Below are 8,946 nucleotides of genomic sequence, written 5' to 3' on the forward strand. Positions count from 1 at the left end.
AAAAATGTCGTACAAAATAATTTTGTCGTAAACAACGGAAACATCTTTCAGCTTGTATTTGTCCAGCGAAAGCGTTAATCCTAGTCAATCGAATCTTTTCTCCGGGGTGAAGCGAGATTCAATAACCCGATGCAATCGCAATCGGAAACTTGCGAGCAGCGGAAGCTTATCAGTGAAGATTGCCCGGTAAACTCGGGGCTCGGGGCGTCTCCTTTCGCAGCCCGGGCACGCAGCAGATAGTAAAGGGAGGCAAGTGTCGTCGTCCTCTTGAGGACGTGCCTCTGTAAGTACCCGAACAATTCGTCTTTAAATCCAATTAGCCGCGAGTCGGTCGGCGGTCGTAACAATAACACTTTACCCTTTACAATGCGGTGGCGCGGTTGCTTAATACCGTGTTCGCCACGCCCCCGCGTGCAAAGCCCCCTCTGGTCCCTCTTCACCACTGTCCCCACCTCCGTGTAGTCAGTCCCCTCTCCGGGCTTCTCTCATGTGCCGGTGCCCTTTTGTTTCGCGGTTCATTTGTCTTTCCTCCTATCTCTCTCCGTGCCGCCCTTTCGTCTTTTCTCGCTCGTTTCCTCTCTTCTTTCCTCACGTTTTGGATCGGGTTCTCCTTCTCTTTGTTTTCCTCGCTCTCTTTCTCCCTGACTCCCTTTTCTCGCTCTTTCTGTTTCCACGGTTCGGCCCACCGTCTCGATGGGATCCCTCTGACCACATCATGGTCGAGAATTGTCCAGTCCCCGTACGGCCACAAAGCGATAAATTAACCTGCATCGAGAGCACGCTCGTAAAGGTATCGTTCATGGTATACCGCACATTATGACCGATCAATGAGAATGTCACCCGTAGAGACAAGTTAGGTGGTCACCTTGGATTTCTGTGTGGAATAAAGGTAGATTTTACACTTGTTAACATAGCGACCGCAAAGCATAAAATCTTTTTCACGTGCAACAAAGTGGACATGTTAAATGATGCTTTTGGAAATGTGCTTGTCGGTTCATTCAAAAGATTATTATTTACTATTTCAGTTTTCACGCATTATACTTATACATTTGTATATGGTGATTCTAGTAACTGGGTTGGATTACAGGTCTTTTCTAACAATAAGTCAAGAAAGAAAAAACGGAAAGAGGAAAATCTTTTCCTGTAATTCTATTCTTTTTAACAATGCACTAATACATTTGCAAAATACAACATCGCATTTTCTTTTTAAATGAAATCATATATCTTCTTTAACATATAAATCGATTCTTTTCATTATACTGTATAAAAGGTATATTATAATAGGTTACGGTAATTGAAAGAATTTTTTTATGGTTATGGAGTTTTTTGAAAGCTATTAACATATATATTCGCAGATTTTTCCTTCAGAAAATAACTTGAAATAACGAATTATAATAGTTTGTCCTAATGTAACTAGTGACCAATTTGGGAATATTAAAAAACATTAAAAAATATGTTAGAAAATGTATTTTTAAAATGCCATGATGATACATCTGAGCACTTAATATAATAAAGTATTAAGTATGTAACAAAGTATATAGTAAAGTAAATACTGACCCTCCAGTTATCTAACTTTTAATACTTTTATACGAAGAATAATGAGAAGAATTTATGCTGAAAAAGTATATAATGCCATTAAAAAAAACTGTTGCATCTTACAAGTGCATTGATGCATTGTTCGAAAAAATATAATCACAGAATAGTAGATCCTATTAAACAATGAAAGATTTTCTTCTACTTTTTTCTAATTTGACTTAAAAAAGAGCTAATCTAGCCCAGTTACTAGAATCACCTTGTATATTTATATAGATTCCATTCAGTCAGTTTAGATGCGAACACGCGTTCGTTTGTGCTCCAATCCGCAAGTTATGCAATATTGATCGGTAATAAGAACGTTCTTAAGTACTCCACATTTCTTTGTGATATTGTGTATATCCGACTTGATTACTTGATTACTGGTCTATTCAAATCAGGAAATTACAGAGAATATTAATCACCGCGCTGTTTAGCGCAAGGCATTAGGGAGAAGTGTATTAATTACCGCGCTGTTTAATGCAGAGGATTATGAAGAAAATGATGGGAAAAAAGTTTTTTAAGATCGATAGAAAAGAGAACGCAGCGCGGAACACTGTACGCTTCTCAATGATAATAATGAGTGATCGCTTCAATAATAATTTACGAATAATAATAATGACCTGATTTATTTTAATGAACCTTATTTCTCTAAGATTACGTTTAGACTATGACGAATTATACGAGTATTACTGTTGCAACCGATTGTTAGGATTCACTATAATTCGCTCATTGTGGACGGTTCTTTCACAAATCGATTATTAGCAGAAAGAAAAAAATCGTCCGTCCCGTAACGTTACGGGCCGTAACAATGATTTCATGCGATTCCTTTCGGGTCCGTCCAGGATAGGCAATTGATAAAAGACTAATATTTCGTCATAATGACGGCACGAACTCGCGGGCATTTAATTCCCAACGACTCACCTCCCAGCCTCCCTCGCCGCAACGATCCATAAGCGATCTTTCGTCTGGACCGGATAATAAAGACTCGATATAATAAGGGCCAGATTCCGCGATTGATCACGACCTACGGTCGAACTGCCGCGCCGGCGACATCGTCGCTCGCAGTCTCAGAGGGGGAGCTTTTTTTCGCAATTCCGACTCCGATCGCCGGCGATTGTCCCCTTACCCCCTTCATTCCCGGATAATGACGGAACGATCTCGGGCATTTAATTTCCAAGTCTCTCCCGCGTCCCCGTCGACCGCGCGAGGGAGGACTCTCTTGTCGGGCGGGGGCGAGTCCGTTCAAATGACAGTAATATCGTTGCCTTGCGGTTTTGTGCACCACCGTCTGATTATAGTCTACTTCCGCCGCGTAAACAACGGTCTCGGACAAACCTCTCTTAATGGCCTCTACCCCTCCGCGGGCGGGCAGATGTGGGGTGCATCGTCTCCACACATTGGCACTCCATCTCTCCCCTAATTTCGCGAGGGTATATAGCTATATCGCGAGTAAACGTGAAATTTATCGTTTGTCGTTGCGACACTTATAGTTGATTCTCTCTAACTTTACTAAAATTACCGGTTTTATTTCTCGTGGAGCAATCTTCATGAGATTAGTGACGAAAATTGTCGATCGGAGAAGATATGAATTGCAAAATAGCCATGCGGTATACATAAACGACAAAGCAGAGGCAAAGCCGAAGACTCGTGAATTACTTATGAAACATACACGTACGCGTTTTCTTTTGCTGTTTAATAGATTATGCTCTCTCGAAACGTTACAGAGAAGTCGCCAGATTACGGTGGGCAAGCTCACCGTAACTCGCTGCTTTGACATATATCTGCCGCAGCTGCTGGCGCGCTGAAATTCTAAGGGCCAATTATACGTATTCCGACGTGGAAGGTAGAGAGATGGTTGAGCGGGTCACGGGCGCATCCCGCGTGCAACGAGCTTTAAGGTACGGGACCGGGTAATGAATTGTGTTTCATTTCAGTTGCTCCGAAACGTGTAATTTCGCCTCTCCGAGTTCGCCTAATTAGGCGGGGACATCTGTGCCCAGAGGCTCTCATACGGCGAGCGCGGCGCTTACGTTGCGTTTGTGTTTCCATTATGCTGAAACAGCTTTACCACGCGGTGACAGTAAATTGCGGTGCGCAAACGTGGATAAAAAGGACAGCGCGAAATGGGCGAGAAACTTGAAACGCGCGATTGAAATCGTAGATAGAGTCTTGTCAAAACCGTAAGCTAGTTAACTGTTGTTCACTACGCACCTTTCGCCTACACAGCGTTTGCTTCGAACACAATAATCAAATACCTCGAAGCCGATATTCTTTTCTCCCTTCTTTTCATTTACGCATTTATTGCGCGATAATGAAATGTTTGCTTGGATTATAAGTTATCCATATGAGCGCAAGGTCGTCGAAACGCTTTCGAGAGCCGTCCGCAAAAGGCGACCCCGCGTTTTCCAGGCACGTCTCTCTACCTCGGCCTCTGTAATTTCGTGCTAATACCACTCGCCGCGGAAAATATTATCCCGCGTGCCAATCGCAATGTAATCTTCCTATCTATTACGGACGACTCGAGACTCGCGTACACGTACCTACGTAGACGCGAACTTTTGATCTTATCAACGCGATATTACGGAATCACACACGGAAACCCGTGGTGGTGAGACGTATCTCTTATTGAAGAAATCAGGGATCTGTAAACGTCTAATCTCGAATGCAATAAACCGCGAGTCATTCTCTCACGGGCCATAACAACAACCTGGTCGTAATTGATCGTCGTCAAATACTTCAGATTTTCGAGTATCGTTAACGACGATCCGTTTCATAATTCATAAGACGCTTTTGACTAACGATAAATCGATAAATTCCTATCGATTCTCGACTTGTAAAGTAATGCATTATTTAACAATAAATTTGCATTATGAATTAAAATAGGGGATGACACGTTGAAGAAAATAATGATCTCCGCGTAGGAATAATCAATCACGTTCTATTGCCATTAGGGTAACCAGCAGCTTGTTGTTATACACCGTGTCCGTAAATGACGAAATGCTATTTTTGCAACAATCGCGATCTTTTTATCTAGCACAAACGATCCATCTGTTCGCCTCGCACTTCCGTGCAGATACATGTGCTTCCGATCTTATCGCCGTAATATTACGTCCCAATCAAAAACGTCCAAACGCCGTTATCGGAGAGGAACCGTATCCCCGATCTGTATATCTAGATTTAAATTGCAAATTCTTAAACTCAACGACATTTACAGTCTTTAGACAGGTCCCGTCGGTGGTATATCGCGCAATTTGTAAATTTGTTATCCACTGTGCCGATCGTAATCGTTCTGTCGATCGCCGCGGACCTGGCCTTTACAATCGTGGAATCGCGATGATGCACTTTCGATCTTATCGTCATTACATTGCGCCGCGTATCGAACGGTACAGGTGTCGGCTGTTGGCTGAAAGGCATTGTTCGTATCTCGTTCATCGATAATATCCCAAATATAAATACGTTTCTTACTCGCGATGCCAGCTGCAATCGCTTTTCTCTCTCTCTCTCTCTCTTTCTCTTTCTCTTTCTCGGAAAAAAGATATATTTAACAACCGAAAGAAACGACTCGTTATGATACTTCTTATTGACCGGCAAGAGAGGAGAATGACTCAAACTCGTAAGCTTCTGACATTTACGTGCGTCACAGAACGTTAACTTCATTGGATAACCGTTTTCTTTGGCAATCGCAAAATAATCGTTTTAGCCATTACCGGAGAATAATCACGGTACACTTATCCGCAAGTAGTTATCTCTTTGTAATCACCGCGATTTTAGAATCGAAATTTTCAGGCGAGCGCGTTCATCGAGGGACTTTCTTTTTTTCTGAAACGGTAACGAAAACGGCGAAATTGACCGGCGAAATTACTGGTTAATTATCTGCCTATTATTAGTAGAAGTATTTCTAAACAAATACCATAAATCACAGACTTCGCAATTTCGACGTATTTCGGTGATTTTAAGTGAACTTTAAGCAAACATGTATTGGATTATTGTTTGATATCGCCGTAAGATTGTTACGGCAATATTTATAAACTTATGTCTAGTTAAATTTATCACTTGCTCTTTCTGTGGTGCACATATTTAACCGGGGCTAATTTTGATTTCTCATATATATACAATTATGATCTCAGCGGTGTCACCATTCAAGACATTTTCATTATTGAAAATGGTTATTATCATTATTTACCTGAGACAAAATGATTTTACATGACATTGCATGAAAAAATAACCATTACTTGAACAAAGCGGCGTGTTTGAAGACATTTAGAACTTAGAACATTTGTAAACCTAGTTAATGAAATAGTTCGTTTATTTTCTTTGTTACGATGATTTCCATTCGTTTCAAGGTAATCCTTCCAGTTTTACGACCTTTATGTATTTATTTCCAAAGAAGAATTTCGGAAATTATCTAAAGAAGAATTTAACCACTAATCTGTTCAACCATTCCCAGCAGTTAAAATAACAAAGAGAGGAAGTTTAACTGAAAATGTCTTTCCATTAGTAAGTACATTGTGATCCTTTTTTTCTTGTCCTTTATTTAGGTCTCCGACCTTTCTTCAATGTGAATATTTCTTTCTTGAATATTTTTGAAAGTGAATTGATTTTTATGCTTCAAGCTTATGGTTTATTATCGGTATGAGACAACATTTTTTTCTCAAAAAGACACGTAGCTTAACCATTAATTGTTAATATAGAAAAAATCCTTTTTTCAAAAAGTCTTAGCTTCCCTACATAGAAGCCTTGTCCAAATATTCACCTTTATTTGTACGCACCGCTGTCAGCCCTTTCTTTTAGATTTGAAAACATCCGTAGCACAAGTCACGCCCGGCTAAAAACGTTTATTGATGCGATATTTCAAAGGTTCAGGAACATTTTACAGACAGATCTCCTGTATTCATCCATTGTTGTGTTACGTATCATTTTCTATATCATATATGCAATTTGGATACTTCAATCTGTTAATATCTCTTAACAAAATTAGAACAAATTTTGCTCGAAGCGTATCTTTATTGTTTCGTCAGATTTCTTTTACTGTGTTATAATAGTGTATTTCTAACACGACAGAGGCAGCGAAAGGATTAAAAGAAAGTCGTAGATCTAGGAACTATATTTATATCCCGCATTTAGTACTAAATGTAGGCCGTCTGATTTTCAGTTCACGATAACGTTGCATGCAATCTCCATATTAGACAAATATAAAGATAGTAATTTGTGAGCTTACCGAGCTATGAATATATGCATCGGTAGAGATCTAGCTACCTAAATTTATGAATCCGTCGATTTCTAGAGATATGGCAATCTACGGCTCTATCTCGCATATCTCATGTCAGATTACTATCTGTTATACAGAGCAGTCTTCAGCTACTCCGTACGCAATAATAATTCTACGTAAATGTTCATTTCAACAAATGTATAATACGTTGAACAACCCTCTGTGTGCTTCCAACAATCAATGTCTCATATATCTCAACATATATCTCAAGCACAATTTTCTGCATTAACGTCACAATGTGGTTCTCTTTACCGTATTATTTTATAAACTTATTGTTCCTCATCATTTTAATAATTACTACATCATGCGTGTGAGTAACTATACGCATATAGAGGTGCCAGGTGCCAAATCTAAGCGATGATTCGGATTCGGTATCTCGCATTATGCTAATACGCTAATCGTTCGAGACAGCTCGACACTTATCTCGTTCCCGAGATGCAGGACGAACGTGCCAGTTTCTCGAAACGACCTCGTGTCACGATCTCTCATCTCACGTATATAGATATATACGTATGCTGGGGATCAGCAAAGTGATCGCGCTGCATCGATCGTGTTACGGTGTCTCCGTCCCTTCCAGTTCGTTCGGCCAGATTTCGCGCATGATCGCATCCGAATTGTCACCGACATGTAGACACCTTTTAAATTGTCACAATAAGGAAAACGCAATTTTTTGCAATATACCGTATTCTCAAATAAATTAAGGACTACAGTATGCAATCGTTTACCGATGGTGATACAAATCCAAGATGAAAGTTATAACACCTTGTAATTTATTTATCTCAATCAGTAATGGGGAAGAGATTACTTTTTAATCATAAACATGTATCTTACAATATTTTTTCTACATTAAAGTTAAGGAGTAACTTTTCTCGATGTGTATAATTTATATTAATTTTATTATTAATATAATAATTATATTAATTATCAATTTAATTATTGATATATTTTTATCTGTGCATAAGACAACGTATAACGTATTATTGATTTAAAAATGCATTATATTGTTAATACATATTGTATAGATATTCCATTTAGTTCAATTTATTTTTCAGTCGCAGTGCCGTAGCCATTGTGATTCTGACATGTATACTTTTATAATTCACCGGCTTCGATAAATCTGGATTATTTTTTATGAATTTTCTTTGGCTAAAGATTCCGCAGAAAATAGCACATGATGGAAGCCTCTTACGGAGTTCCATGAGCTCATCCCCCCGTAAAAGACACCCTGGACCTCCCACGTTGGATATACGATACGTGAGGATCCGGGTGACAATCCCGATGGCTAATTGACCGTGCCAGCCGTGTCGATGATCTTTAAAAACATGCGCCGGGTCATAATCGCCTGAGACACGACACGCTGTATCATCCAAGGTATAATGTTTTCTCTGTTGAAAGTCTTCAAAAAAATCGAATACAGTAACGCACCATTGCATTTTAAGCTTGCGTCGTTCGGTATTTTTCCAATGTTGTTTCTCGTTAGGATTGTTGCTGAATATCGCTGTTTTGCGTTCATCCTTATTACAATGAATATTTTCAAATTTATTCCCATGAGATTAAAAAGAGACTCGACATTTCCCAATAAGAATCGATTTATTTATTACTCTGCTTAGCTTAATTATCTGCTTCTCGTATTTTACAGATTTAGGCATAAGATTTAGCCGACCAACTCGAAATCAATCTTTCTAAAGAAAAAGTACGAAATATTATTATGGTGGGGGGGAGGGGGAGGGGGCAGCGGAATGTGAGGGGCTCTCGTGGGCCTCGGTAAACGGATGGGACGATTGTTTTCCGAGGCAATCACGCGACGGCCAGCAGTACGGTAGCAGAATCGTACGGCGGCACGAATTCCGCGCAATCACGGCGAATTATTCGACTGATTGGATCGTTTATGCTGATCCTTTGATCTCGCGCTCCCATCCCCTAGGGCCCCCTCTCCTTACGCGTCTACGCAAAGTTGGCGTCCTGGCCGTCCTGGGTCCGTTAGAGTTTATCCATCGCGGCATCGGCCGAATAAGGACGGAATAAAATAAGGAACGCTGCCCGCTCGTGGATCGAGCTGCGGTCAGGGACAATCAGCCGGCGAATTACCGATATGATTGCTA

This window comes from Temnothorax longispinosus, chromosome 3 (genome assembly GCF_030848805.1).
Source record: "Temnothorax longispinosus isolate EJ_2023e chromosome 3, Tlon_JGU_v1, whole genome shotgun sequence".
Lineage (NCBI taxonomy): Eukaryota > Metazoa > Arthropoda > Insecta > Hymenoptera > Formicidae > Temnothorax > Temnothorax longispinosus.